We start from the raw sequence: 11,789 nt of genomic DNA on the forward strand, positions 1-11,789 counted from the left end.
TCGCAAATAAATTGCAATTGTTAGTGCGCATTGTTTCTGGAGGTGAAATGTAATTATGTGGCTTTTAAGGGGACTGAATTATTTATTTTATTTAGTTTTGTGGCTATTTCTTTACTAGACTTATGAGTAATTGAAGTAACGTGTTTACTTTTCTTTTTTTTATCTTGGCAGGGTGGCAGAGGGAACCTGAGAGCCTAGTGTTAAGACACTCCGTCCTCGTTGAGACCCTTCCGTTTCCCTCTTTTCGCCGAATTCTGGAGGCATTGCGTGTTGAGTGGATTAACTCAACGCCGTGCACTGCCTCGTTATGTTAGCTTAGGTAGAAGCTTAGTTTTTCTGTACTCCAAGGAACCGTAGACCTAAATATTTGATATTAATTTCAGCTTGATATCTTCACATTATCTCCAGATGATTTTTTTTTCAAACAACAACATCAAAGGATAATTGATAGTCCAACAAATGACTTTTAAAGTTAAATTTTCAAAATTAACACAAACAAGTCATAATAGTTAATTTTATTTCCTTATTTTAGTTTCTCCACCCCATACGCATTTGGGTCCCCTCGGCTCCGCGCTGGCGGGCGTCGCAATGTCTGCATCCACTGACTTGTGTTCACAACTTAGTTTATTTATCACAATAAAGTTATTGGCACTTGTGTTGTGTTTTAAGATATTTCATCTAATTTTTATTTAGCTGTATCATGGTAGAACTTTAAGCCACGCTATGTCTTGTTATCAGAGAGAAGAAATTAATATGTTTTAATCCCTAAATGTGAATCGAACCCATAACCGTAACGTTTACAGTTAGATACTGTGCCATTGCGCCACAACGTTTTCAATGATTTTTTTATAACATTTAGTTTTTTTACTTTTACAGGATATACAGACTTATGCTTTTTTCTCCAGCTTGCCAGCAGCATACGTCACAGGTTCTCTGCACTAAAGAAGCAACACGTCAATCCGCACATATAGGCAGAGCAAAAACCGTAAAAAGATCAATACAAATAATCCTTCTACTGGATTTCGAACTCACTACCTCAATAATACAGTAACAACTATACTACAATAGCGCGATGGGTTTTTCTCTCTCGAAATCAATCGTAACCGATCTCCCCAGGCGCCAGTTAGTCGGGCGCCGGGGGCTGGTCTACCCTGAGATATATATATTTTTATATGCTACTACTATATAAGAAGAGTTTTATACAGGTGCTTCAGATATAATAAAGTACTTTGTTATATATAATTTTTATTGCCATTTAAGTTTGTAGTAGTAGTTATAAGTTCAATTCACACTCGGGAGAATTATAGTAATTTCCTTCCTCTAGAAACAGCACAGAGCGCGGTGTTAGGTTACGCCACTTGTAACACTCGAAAGTGGGTAACGGAGTGTCTTCACTGTTTACCCTAGCTCTGTCTAGCCTTCGTATGTGCCGGACTTAACGTGAAGCTAAGAGAGAAAACAGAGAATAGAGTGTCTTCATAATATTTAGATTATCTTAGCCCACTCTGCAGAAAAAGTATGCATCTAAAAAAGGCATACAGCAAAAATAAATATTATTCTTAAACGATTCGAGTACAAAATGATTATTCTAAGATTCTATGCTCTATATGATTTGGTACAAATAATAATTCTTCAGTAAGACCACATCAATTCTGAGGGTGCCATATTAACCTCACACATTTGTCCAATGCATCGCTCAAAGCCTCATGTTTGAGGTGGACCCCATTGCCACACCATACGCAACATTCACTTAGTGGTATATGACCCCACCACTATCATGTACGCATTTGGTCGAAGCGGTCCTATAAGTATGTCAACTTCCTTTATTTATTGTATTAAAATAATCTTTCAGTTTCTAAATCTTTCTTTCTCTTCATTGTAAAAAATAAGAAAATATACATAAACATTACATTATTTTGAGGCCAATCTGACACAGGCATGTGGATTATTCGAAGAGGCCGTGGGTTTGATTCTCATTTAAGGAAATGTAATGAAATATTTATTATATTAATTTCTTCACTTGAGGAACAACACGGACACGAGGCAGTGCACGGTGTTGAGTTCCACCTTTCAACACTCCATCCCTGCTATGTTTGAGAATACTACTTTCTAACAGAAAGGATAAGATTGAAGACCAAGGATTTTGAAATTGTCTGTAGTACTCTAATAATAGAAGACAAAATGTAAATCTCATATTTCTTTTAACATATTCAAAACAATATTGAGTTTCATATTTCATTTTAACAACATAACAAATGGCTCATTAAAAGGAACTTTTACATAACAGAAAAGTATTGTGGAAGGCATAAATCTAAAAAAACTATATTTACACCAAATTAGTGCTTATTAATAGAACAAATAGAGCTTAAAATTGTATAATAATAAAAGTCGTTAAAAGCGTACGCATCCAAACAGGAAGTTAACAGCGGTTCGTAGACAAAGCTCGTTCTTTACCGGATGTGGGTGTATCTACAGACTGATAAGTCAGTTGTTATTTTCTCAGTATTAATGGATTTTTTTAGCTGTGGTTATTTTTTTTTTGTTTATGGTAACTTTAAATATAATGAATGACGAAATATATATTTTTTATAATTTATTTGAATGAAATATTAGGATGAAAAATACAGTTTGTTGGAAGCTTACGTAATATGATATTATTTAATCTCCAAAGAAGTACTCGTATGAGACAGCGCGTCGCGACGTAGCGGCGCCGGGAGTAGACAATCTGGCAGTGTGTACTGTATACAAAGTTTCTTTTGGAGTATAATAATCTTTATTTTTTTTACTATAATTAATTGTTATTTTATTAACTATATGAATCGTGATAGTGTGATTGTAAACGCGATGGTAGTGAATTTCGATAGATTGCTTCTCATTCAAAAAAACGAAATATTTTCAAGCTTTGAGTTCTCCCACTGTCCATTAATCTCTAAAATTGAGAAGTATGAGAATGAAGAACAAGTAAGAGAATGAGAAATAGTCGGCTTCTAGTTAAAAAAAAACTCTATTATTTGTTTATACTTACACAAAGTAATTTGAAGGGGTTTTTTTCATATCATTTAAGTAAAAACGTTAAGATTTTTTTAAATGAATGTGTTTTCACCTAAAGAGCTGTGATTATTTATAGAAATCTTTCATTATTTCCCGCGACTGGGACAGAAACTCATAGTTCTAAGTCTGATCGGACTTAACTAAAACAATATTTTTTTAGTTTCACAAGTGCAATTGACCTAGTCATTGAAAATGTTTCTTGGTTGTCATCCACCACCATATGGTATGTCACCATATTCAATCGTCACCTTTCTTTTGAAAATATAAAAAGGTCGTTCCTTTTCACGTATAGCGTTTTGTTGCGCTTGCAAGGGGGTCATACTGTATACACTTTGTTTTTATTATGATTACGACGTTTGGAGCAAACTATACTGGCTTTTCCTCTTTGGATATCGTTCTAAGCATTAGTGATATAAGTAAATATATTGAAAATGAATAATAAAATATTTATAAAAAAGAAGTTATGGTATATTTTTGTTACTATCGTAATCAAAATTTTATTATAAAAAATTATGTCGATATTCTGTCTTTATGCACTATGTAACAGATTAGATGTAGGATAGGAAAATTTATATTATTTTAGAACCAAAAAATAATAAGTATATTTCTCTACAAGAATTTTCAGTATGAGAGAACATTTAATTATAATTCTGTATAAACAGTTTTTAATTTCTCTAGGTTAATTATGTACGGTGGCAGCGTAGGATCCAAAAAAAACCGATTTTACTTAAAAATACTTTATTAAAATTAACTTATGGTTACAAAGGTGAGACTTGCTCAAAGTCGGAGACAAGAATGATTTTATATTCTACGTTTAATTCTAATTTTTATTATAACAGCAGGTGCGGGGATTCAAATAACAATTCCAAGATTTAAGAGAATTGTGCAATGTATTAATTGGAAATGAAATTATGGGTAATGTTGTGGGACATGTTCTGGGTGGTCCTAGGTCAGCGATTCCCGGGTTGTGTGGGAACGTAACAGGTTCTCTGGTTTCCGCCTAATTTTCGAGGCGTTTAGTGTTGAATGGTGGAATTTAACGTTGCGTTTTGCGTTATTACCTGAGCTGAGAAATGAAAATGTTAATAAATATTAATTCATTTCCCCGAATGGGAATCGAACCCACATCCTTCGCGTATAGAGTCACACGCTTGTGCCACAGCGCCACGACTGCTTTTAGCTCATAAATGATTATTAAAATTATAAATAATTCCCTTAGCAGTGATATAATTGTCACTTTTTACTATTATTAATTTGTTTATTTAAAATCGATTGTGCCGGAAGTAGTCAAATGTGAGTTAAAAATTATATAAATTTTATTGACGCTTAGCTATTGACTTGTGGTGAGCTAGAGGAAGTATCAAAGAGTTGGGTTGTATATACCTACTTTGATTTCTGTTTTGACTTCTGAATAGTTTCAAATAATTGGACTGGAGACTAAGTATTTTATTTTACTACAGTAAGAGAGACCTTTTTAAAATGTTATTAGAACATTTGACTTTATAGGTGTAAATCGTCAATGCTACCCGATTTTCACGCTATTTCTAATACCCACCCTCTCAAAAGATCCAATACATTTGTCGGCTCGCACTAGAACCGTATCGGATTTCCCTGTACGAAGTACAAATAAAATATGTGGCTGTATGTCACACCGTTAAGCGATGTTTTTTTACGAAAATTTGATTTAAAATTATATGTAGACTAGAAAAAAAATTAAATATTATTATGGTGTATTATTACAACCGCAATTAAAATTGAGAATTGCTCAGAATTATGGATTTTTAAATTATTTCTATACATTATTCTTAGTACTACTAGTATCACATTATAACATAATGCATGAAACATTTAAAGGTTGCATTTTTTTGTAGGTAAAAGAGTTTTTTGATTCTTTTTCTATTTTATTTCTATTTTAATTTTTTAAATTGATTAAAATTATTAATATTTGATTAAAACAATACAGCCGCTAAAGTATGCTTTTCTGTGCATTATATTTTCTTAAAAATGTTATTTGGTTTGTTTTTAATAAAGTTATCTTAAATTTGGTCTCCAAGCAATATCGGAGAAGTGGCGAAAGTGAAATGACTTCACACCACGCTTTGACTTTTAACCAGAGCTAAGAAATAATAATAATTCATTCGCCTCAACGGAAATCGAACCCATCCCATTACGCTTACAGTCACCTGCTGTGCCACTACGCAAAGAATTTAATATATATTTATATTGTTTCTATAAAAATTTATATGATACAAAAAATTCTTACTTATTATATTATAAAATACTTTCCAAGTGTTTCTAACGCACGGTCTAATGCGGTAGCGAGTATAGTTAATTTAGTTGAGTGGATTTGCCCTGCATTGTCATCGCTTGTTTATCGTCACACGAACGTTAATGGTATTAAACTTTAGATTATTGTATTCAGTTTCCAACAATACGAGGTTTTTGGTAAATTTGTTATTTAAAACGATAATAGTTGTTGTGTGATTGAAATTGGTCTTATTTTGTATTGTTTTATAATGTAATAGAGTCGGGATTTCATTGATAGAAGGCGGCGGCGTCGTGGCGCAGTAGGCTAGTCTTTGGGTATAAACCCGACTGTTGCGGGTTCTATAGCCAAATATTTTCATTCAACACGCTATATTTCGAAAATGCCAAACGTGGGGCAAAGAATATTCTAAAATTAGGTTCCCTCTGCCTACCCTTCTATAAGCGAGTTCCGCCACTCAACATGTAGGTAGTTCCAAGTCTTAAAAAAAGGTTCCCTCTGCCTACTCTACAGTGTAAAGCTAAAAAAAGAGTTTTCTAACTATATAATAAAAATATAAATTGGCATTTTGCATAATTTAATAATATTAAATTTTGCATTTTGGCATAATTGGCATTTATTTGGCATTATTTCTAAGACTCTATGATAAATAAAAAAAATAAAACTTTTTATATGTAATTTATTTACAAATAATTTGAGTAAGCTACTACTGCGCCATTGGCCCAGAAGTAATTTTCTAAACTGTTTTTACTTAAAGCCTAAAACCGAATAAACATTTATCACATGGTTTGGTAACGAGGCTCCATCCGGTTGACGCCGTTTAATTTCCTTTATTATAACCTACTAATGTAGGCTACTTTTTAATGGACCATTTTTTTGTTTTTAATACTGAGAATTGAATTTATTTCGACACGAAAAAGTTCTATAAGTCAATTTCAAACTATGTAATTTTTTTCATTGTTATAACTAAATACTCGTACCTATATTACTAAACCCGTATAGGGCATAAATCATATTGATAATCATTGGCAGTTAAAATGAATACCTGCAAAGACTGATTAAATGAAAAAGAAAGTACCTGCAGGATAGAGAACCATTTGCACTCAATGTTCCGAAGTTTTGATGTAGAGTGGAAAAAACTAACGCCGTGTTTTCTCTACCAGAGCAGGAAATAAAAAAAATTGTAAATATAATAATCACTCAATCATTTCACTTTACCTCGACGGAAAATAAAGAGTATAGTCACTTATTCGATTAATAAAAATAGTGACTAAGTAATAAAAGAGAATCAAATCCTATGCCCTACAATCAACACAACATAAATAGAACTACCCACAAAAGAAATATACTCACACACCCACACTCGTAGCAAATACAAAATGTAACTAACACAGATGACAATAGCTTGATATAATCTCTCAGCGCTAAGACGTTCCCGAGCTAATCCCGTATAATTAAGGCATTCAATATTAACTGTACAGTGTTCTACACTGTTATATTATGCAGTACGTTGATGAAGACTATATTTTGCTAGACTGAGGGTTTATTTTTTTTGTTTCACGCTGCATCACGCACATAGTATGGTAGAAGGGAAACTGGTAACCTAGTGTTAATATATTCCATTTTCTTTAAGATGAGTCCAGCTATATAAATTGGGTTACTTTTTCTTATGTTATAAAACTATTATATGAGCCAAAGTTAATATAACAGAAAGAATAATGGGTACATTGGCCTCCTTTACAAATTAGAGTTTACTCGCTTCTATGACTTTTAATAGCATATATCTTATTGTATTCGAAACCAATACATTAAGCTTAATAAGATTTCTATTGAAAATTTCTATATACAAATAAAATCAATATACAGATTATGCTTACTATGAACCTACATATTACTATCGAGGACTAGTACGACTACTTAGTTAATTTCATACAAAATATAAAAATATTATGAAAATTATTCAGTAACGAGAATTTACGGTACAAATAAAGGAACAATTAATATTCATATTTATATTACAGAACAAACATAACAAGCTTATATTTGTAGTTCAATCCATACAAAATGAGTGTAAACACCCGCAAACTTAATTTTGTGAAATAAACAATTATTATTTTTTTTTTTCATTTAACATGATGCTGAAATGCTTTTGATTTAATAAAATTCCTCTTAAACCATCAACGTCAAAGCCGCATTAAAGCAAATTTCCATACTTTCAATAACTGTAAAGTTTCTAACCACCACTCTACCTCACGTTTCAGCACAATAACACCACACGCTGTATCATTCGTTTGTAGTAAAACTTTGAAATATTAACGAATTTGAAATTGTTACCTACTAGAGTAGAGGCGTACATTGTAACGTTATATTAGAAACGAGGTTACGTTGGTAATTAATGTTGATTATGATTAGCTATCCTTTTTTGGTTCTATAGCTCGAATTACCATAATTGATTGTATTTAACCAAGTTTATAAAAGGAGGAGTGTAAACGGCTGTGTAACGGTTTACATATCCTACCTACATTACACACTATACACTAAATTCACTATATCTACCTCATAATATATGAGCTACAATGTGAAGGTAAAAAAACTTCTCTTATCGCTCTAGTAAAAAAAGTGCGGCGTTGAGTTCCGCTACTCAACGCTCAGTGTCTCAGAATTTAGGATTTGCTACTTTGGTATTTGCAAAAAGCACAAAGCTTAATATATCCATCCTTATCACAACACTAAATTAGGAAAGAGAACATGAAAACAATTTTGTTAAATAAACAACGAAACAATTCTGCTGCAGTGGATGCGGCTTAAATAATAAATATAATAGCGCCCCGCGGCTCGGCCTCGCCGTGAGTAATCACATCACTCATTTATTCTTATCACTAGTGCTAACACTATACTACCCTGCTGTTACTTACACGATTGTAGAATAGAATAGAATATTATATTGAGAATAACTGCTTAGAACAAACAAGATGAAACTGTTGAACTATATTTTAAGAATATTAAAAGGCGTGGGGAATGAAAATGTGTGAATAGTAAACGGAATGTCTTTATACTAGGTTTACTCTGCCTACCCTGCTATGCGGTATACAACGTAAAACTAAAAAAATCTATATTTTTTTGTGTTTTTACGATAACTATCTAATTTTAAAAAAAACTTTTTAGTTCTGATGTTCTTCCGTTGAAACAGATCTACTATAGTAAGAAAATACCAGTAAGAGATTAGTGATAGAATATTTCCACATAATTATATAATATCAACTGATAATTGTCTAGTAAAAATGACAATGATCTAATTGAGAGAAAAAAAAGCATTGAAAAAAAAATAATAACGACATAATAGATACTAAATTAATAACTACAAATAAAACAAAACATAATAATAATTATTATTATTTGAGATATAATATTTATATATTTTCTAATTAGAACAGAAATAATTTTATCAGAAAAAGATAACGAAATACTAACACAAGTCATGCTTTCTCGTTACCAGCTTTGTCCAGGTTAATAAGAATTAATTACTGCCACTAATTAATGCTTTGGATCTGAACCAGGTCGGACTTGCCGCGTCATTGTAGTGTTATTAATTTAAATTGTGTATATTTTTGTTTTTATTTTCATTTAAATATCTAGGATATTATATATAAAAGAAAAATATAGTATAAATCAATTGCTCTGCAATTTGATTTGGTGAATCGAGAAAATTAAAATAACGTTGAATTCGCACTCACTAACATCTTGTTTACTATCAGACGCTCGCAATTCACGTTGATCTCAGAAGTATGTATTAATTTAACTATAATATTAAAATTACCTATAATTTACCAAAGTTTGTAAGAGATTGGTTTATAAATATATATTATTATTTTGAATTATTCTACTCTATGTGTTTTTAAAAAATATTGAAAACAAAAACACACAAACAGAATACCCTCAGAACACATTAAGATTATCTCCAGCTAAAGGCTTAATAAAGCTAATGGGGGCAGGTCTGTCCGCGCGGTGCTGCGCGGTGGGTGCCGGCGTCGGCGTTAGCGTTTGTTTTTATCGGTTTGCCGCAACCGTGAAAGGCGTTGACTCGCTATGTTATTAAATCTTTTTAACTTTTCCGGTCACGGTGTGCTTTAATATTATATCTTTGTGTTAATTTATTTTTATAAGAGTTGAACTTAATATTTATGTGAGATATTAGAGAACTTTCAGCTAATGCGGTTGAGGTCTTTTCGACCTCACATCTCATACATTTAAGTTTATAAGTCAATATGAGGCCGATTTCAATCTCAAACCACAATGAACGTGTTAATTGCAATTGCAAATCATTAAGACGTATTAACATAAAATCATGATTTTTTCAATTTATTATCTTGCTATAAAATTGTGATGAAAATAGTACTAAGATTGTATTTTAATATATAAAATATTAATTTAATCATATTTTTATATAAATGTTGGATTTTTATGCGATTTATTTTCAAATATTTTATGTAAACAAAAACTGTCGTCGTGCAAAGCAAAAAAAAGGTCGTCGTGGTGCAGCGACACCTTGTAACAAGAATCGCTCTTGTAACAAGATAAAGAGCGCCGTTGAGGAATGGAGTGTTGTAACACTAGCTTTCCTATATTGATCCTCCGGTTTTTTATAGCAAAAAACCTAATAAAAAACACCATATGTGAATGAAATAGAAATAGATTATATTTGTAATTCAATTTTTTACTGTAACAAACAAATCTCAATTTAAGTATTAAACAAACAATAAACACAAAAGAAAGAGTGTGTAGCAGTAGCTTCCAAAGATCAAATAACCTAAGTTTGTTTGTACCCTTCAATAAAGTCGCGTTGAAGTGGTGTTAAAGAAAAGCGAATTTAATCCAGAAGCCATAACTTTGTAAAAAGAGCACTCTTATACAAAGGAGGCCTCTTTGCCGTGACTGCGTCAAAAAGTTTCTCCTGTCTGTTACGTACATTTAGAAATGTAAGGTGTGGATGTGGTTTAATTTTGTAGTTTTTATTTTACAGGTATTTTTAGTTATATATAGAATGTGTTAAGACACGTTTTTCATTGTTATACTGTTTATTGTTAATCGAGTTGCGGAAGCCGAATAAGCCTATATTTATAGGTTATACCTATGTAGTTCCTTTGATTTTAATAAATTTATAGCAGTTAGACTCAACTAACGCAAGAGAGTATTGATTTTTGTTTTATATTTAAAGTATAGTTCAATTAAAAAATAATAATTTATATCATTAAAAAAATATAATATAAAAACTTACATAATATCTAAAATTATTATATAAATTATTTTAAGCTATTAGAAAGATCAAAATGTGAAATAAATAAGCACGTTATCTATGCAACTTTAACCTTAAAAAAATAAAAAATAAATACCTCCTCCAAAAGCACGAGCCTCAAGACTGTTAGTCATTTATAAGTTTTTTCATGAAATTGAGTGCGGCGTCCCGCGGTTTAATATAACGACGATCCATTCCCAGCAATATGCCAAACTTTCACACGTCAACTTTTTGCATTTCTGGATACATCATTTTTTATTATCCACCTTTTGCCAGTAATGGCCGAATTTTGGAGTTCTTTTAATGTTTCCTTTCCTTTCCTGAGGAAACGATGTTATGAGATATAATGGTAAGGGTGTCTTGTTAATGTTTTTGATGTTTTTTTTTGTATAAAATTGCTGAAGAATTAAATTTCATGCTATATCAGGTTTAGTTTATAAATCCTACAAATTACAGGAAATTCTTAAAAATCTAAAAGAATAAAGTGTTTTACAGCAGCTTGTTTTTTGCTTTATTCTCAAAGATGCTTAATATTTATACTTTAAAATTATAATGTTTCAAAATACTATCAACAAATTGTTTACAACCATGATAGAATTAAGGTATTCATTTTTAAGTCATGAAAAAAATAAGCATTTCCATAGACGTAGTAATTGGCTACATACGTATTTGAGAAAGTTTAAGCACTTGTTTTTTTTTATTTAATGAAACTATCATTGAGTATTTTGGTTGATTACTAGGAAAGAGTAAAAAAATTAGAACTTAATTTATTTCATAATGAAGTTAGGCCTCTTTGACACAAATAATCCAATTAAATCGTAATAGGTTATAAAATTATACTTAATTAACATTCCGTTCGCAATCAGTGAGCGTAGAAAGATAATTTTCAAATTAACACCTTGCGGAAAGTTAGGAGTGTTGGCAGGTGTTTTTAAAGTATGCTAATCTGAGCCCTTACCGACGCGCGGTGGGGAAGCCGGCGATACTTCTAAGTTAACTTGTATTAAACTTTACGATCTGTTTCTGTTATTAAATATTTAAAGTTGTGTTTTTATGGAGAACGGAGGAATTGGCTACATGATAGAGATATATCCAAGACAAATGTAGCCCATTGACTAATTTCACACCAGAGACGATATGAGGGTTGATTAAAAAGTAGGGACGAATATAACATATTAT

The 11,789-nt window shown here is 31.4% G+C and overlaps 1 protein-coding gene across 2 annotated transcripts in view; it reads right to left on the reverse strand.

Annotated features, from left to right (window-relative positions):
* The window catches only part of CARPA (Carbonic anhydrase-related protein A), a 48,611-nt gene that overhangs the window by 15,564 nt on the left and 21,258 nt on the right, over window positions 1-11,789 (reverse strand). The window lies entirely within an intron of this gene.

The sequence above is a fragment of the Heliconius melpomene genome, chromosome 13 (assembly GCF_056956725.1).
Source record: "Heliconius melpomene rosina isolate 202511_hmr_F chromosome 13, ASM5695672v1, whole genome shotgun sequence".
Lineage (NCBI taxonomy): Eukaryota > Metazoa > Arthropoda > Insecta > Lepidoptera > Nymphalidae > Heliconius > Heliconius melpomene.